Genomic DNA, 4,164 nt, shown 5'->3' with positions numbered 1-4,164 from the left:
GGCAGACAGGCGACACTAGTTCATTAATTCGAGTGTGCCTATTATTTATAGAATAAATATATGAACATAAATTTATCAAAAGATTGAAAAACAAAACACAGAGTTGAAAACCAAAACAATATTTAAATTGAAACTCAAATGTTTGTACCTACATTTAAAGTAGAGTCAGCATTTTCATAACCCAGTTGACCAATCTCTCGTATTCTTAAAAAAATACACAATTAGGGCCACCATTTAGCTGCCTCCAAACGAAAAGGCTGTTTAACACTTACTTGCGATGTTGACACGAAGGCCGCTGCATGGAATTAAACTCCTTTACCCTTTAGACCCTCCAGGCCGCGGCCTTCGAAGTGGCAACGTCACAAATAGTGTTGTAACAGCTGTAACGCGGACCCTAGCTCTCCCAGAGGGGAGGTAATTGCCCGGTGTTGGAACCGGCACTTCAGGTAGACCACAAGCTATGGACGACTGGACAAGCCAGCCTCTTTGGGTTTACCCAAAGTGAGAGTACCCAGTGACATTCCCTCCATTCAGGGTGGTGGGGGTGTTCAGCTCTGCTAGTGTTGATTAAGTTCATAGATCTTTCACCTGCCTGTAGCTTGTGGTTGTGACTGAGTCCTACCTGTCGTGTACGACTGGCATTTTGTGAGGCATATCCTCGACTTTGGAAGTAGCCTCGTCCTGGGAGGTGAAATACCTAGCCCCCAGAGGGGAGGTAAATGCTCCGTGTTGGTATCGGCATTTTCAAGTTGGCCTCAGACATGGTCGACTGGGCATCGGGTCCCAGTGACATTCCTTTATCCAGGATGGAGGGGTGTTTAGCTCTAGGAGAGATGGAAGTACATCATAATCTCTAACCTACCTGTGTCTGTGGTTCTTTGGGCTTCGGCCTGCTTGTTGTGTGCGACCAGCATTCAGTGGGCAAATCCTCGACTTTGGAAGTAACCTTTCCTGGAGGTGAAAACGGGCAAGTACCCGCAGCTCACGGGGACACTCAAGGGCAACGTAACTTTCCGCAGTGTGAGGGCAACGGTTTGTAGGTACTTATGCAAACCTATCCCTGTCTCTGAGCACGGACGGTATGGTTATCTTGAGTGTGGGGGGTTCTTCCCGGAACCTCAATTGAGTCAAGGGTGTCGCCACCTCTGGTGGATAGGTTCATCCGGGTGGGTCCCACTTCTATACCTGCCTCCTTTTGGGAAACCCTGATGGCCTGGCAGTGATGTTGGGTCTGACGGGCAAACGAAGTAGATCGGGTGCTGGGTCCGAGCCCGCCAGGGGTATCTGGGGATCTATCGCTCTGGTTATCTCTGGTTTCCCAGCAATGGGTAAGGCCTCGATCGGGCAGCGGTGTAAATGGGAGGTTGGGGTTCCCCCCGTCAGCGTGCTGATGGTCCCCTTCCTCCTGGCTATTGATGGCGGGTTCTGCCTGTCAGGGATTAGATAGGTCCCGAGTGTTGCTTGCACTAAATGCGTCGGGGCGCTCTACTATGGACCTCTAGGTTCCGACCTGTGGAACCCAGGTGGAGTGACGCTTAAACAAGCAGCCGGAATCCCTGGTTAGGATTGAGGGGCAACCCTCTTTCCGAAGGGTCTGCTTCGGCAGCCGGCGAGCCTGATGACCTTAAGTCATCCGCCCATGATGTGCTAAAGGTTGATGCGTAAGCTTCGGCCTACATCATGGGGCCCGGGTATGTCCTGAAGGATAGGTACCGGGTATGCAGTCAGGGGGCTTCGGCTCTCATGACAACAAATATAATATAATATAATAATATAATAGATGTTTTGTTTGGAGGCAGTTAATGATATTTGTGTTTTGTTTTTTTTTTCAGAATACCCCTTGGTTACTGGGCTATGAGAATATTGACTCCATTTAAAATGTACAGAAATGTGTTTTCAATTTATATTGTTTTGGTTTTCAATTCTATACATTTTATTTTTATTTTTTTATAAATTTATGTTCCTAAATTTAACTTTAAATGAATGAATAATACTCGAATTAATGAGCTGATGGTGTCACCTGTCTGCCATGTTATCTTATGGGACGTATGATGCTAAACAACACTACATGCAACGTTGCCACCAGGCCACGGCCTGGAGTTTATTTATTTATTTATTTACCAACGGCAATACACCAATTTACAAAGATAATGTTTGACAGCTACAACAGTGAATGTTTGTGTTTTGTACTAGGTACTAACAATAATAAACAATGAAAAGAATAACAATAATAGAGAAATGAAATGAGTAACAAAATTAAATAATGAAATGATTAACAATAATTAAAATTAAATGAACAACACTAATAATGATTAGAAAAAAACAAACAACATGGTCGATAACGGCACTAACAGTAAAAAACTATAGAGCGTCACATTCCTCCGCTGCCACTCGCCTAAAAGCCTCCAAACTGTAAGCGAAAAAGTCTACCGATGAACAGATCTCGTTCCCGGAGCGCATCAGACGTTGTATGGGTGGCAGAAACGTAGATAGCTGGCCAAAGCATGGTCTAGCGCAAACAAGCGTTGATGCCTGGTGCTTTTAGAAACGTGTAAATTGATCCTCTCGAGCAGAAAAGGGCAGCTGATCTGGTTGTTAAGCAGCTTGAAGAGGAAGGCAACATCAGCAACTCTTCTTATACACTCCGAGCTTTGGAGACCATAAGCTGCAGATATTGCCTCGGCTGGGACGTGCATGAAATTGAACCCAGCGCGGCAACCAAGATGTCTCACGAGCGTCTCTGGACGGATTCAAGATGATTGATTTGGCCGAAGAGGGTAGGGCTAGTGAAGAGGGGAGGGGTTAGCTGACGAACTAAGGCCTTGAACAGGATCGTTGAGGAGATTATTTATTTATTGAACACCAACGGCAAACACCATTTTACATTAAGTAGCTACAAATATGAGAATATTATAAAAATTTAATAACTAACAGAGGAGTAGAAAACAATTTTTTAAACTAATTATTACATGGCAAAACAATGGATATTGATGTTACAGAAAATATAACAATGTATAAAAAATATAACAATAACAAAATATAACAATAACAAAATATAACAATGAATATATCAATCAATAACAAGAATACAAACAAAATAGATCACAAAATTAACATGAGAAAAATCAACAACAAAGAAACAACAACAACAATGCTTTTACGGGGTACCCTCAAGGATGCTGTCAGCATGTCAGTTGGCACTCAACCCATGTCTTGACGTCCGAGAGATCAATCCCAGCATGCGTGACGCCCTGGTACAAATATGACTTATGTGCCGTCCAAAATCAAGTTAAAGGTGGCCGTGGTTGTGCCCTTATTTTCGCGATTGCATAAAGTATCTGTAAGTTGCGCGAGCGAAAGTAGGAAATTTCGCTGCCATTGCCACGAGTTGGCCAATGGCAATAAAGCTAGGGTCCTTTTCTTATTCATTTCGGGATGTTCATGTTCATGATTGCGCAGTGACCCTGGAAGACGTTTTTGATTTGGCCGCGATAGCGGAATAGGTTAACTATTTCATTGCCTTTGCTGAAAATAGTGTATAATATAGTATAAACCTGTTATTTTTATCCTTCACCCACTTATAATTACCATGCAATTATACAAAATTGTAATCTTCCCCCTACCCTATGAGTTTCTTTGTATTTTGCGGACTTTTCCCTGAGTCTGAGAATTTTTCTCTTGCCTCCTGGTTTGGTATTTACGACGGCGCTGAAGGGCCACCAACAGTTAAAAAAATTTTGTCTTAATCTCTGAGTTTAAACTTAGAATTCTGAGTTTAAAGTCAGAATATAACGAGTGGGCGTTCCACTCTGAGATTAAAGTCAGAATTCAACTAGTGGGCGTTCCTCTCTGTGAAAGGAGTTAGAATTCTGAGATTAAAGTCAGAATTGAATTGTGGGCGTTCCTCTCTGAGAAAAAAGTCAGAATATAACTAGTGGGCGTTCAACTCTTAAGTCAGAATTGAACTGTGGGCGTTCCTCTCTTATTGCAACGATATTATCAGCATATCGATGCTATCATCCCTACTATCTTAGACAAAAGAAATAATATAAATTTCATTTCTGTTGTCTATTCTACTGTGTTCTTCTACTTGCAACGTTGCCAATTCTACCAGGCCGCGGCCTGGGGTTAAAGGTGGCCTTGAGAAGAGTAGAGTAGTAGAGA

Source organism: Macrosteles quadrilineatus, unplaced genomic scaffold, assembly GCF_028750875.1.
Source record: "Macrosteles quadrilineatus isolate MER2022 unplaced genomic scaffold, UCM_ALF_1.0 Scaffold_7__1_contigs__length_78375512, whole genome shotgun sequence".
In the NCBI taxonomy this organism is placed as follows: Eukaryota; Metazoa; Arthropoda; class Insecta; order Hemiptera; family Cicadellidae; genus Macrosteles; species Macrosteles quadrilineatus.
The sequence above is the reverse complement of the archived record's forward strand: the minus strand, read 5'-3'. Positions refer to the sequence as shown.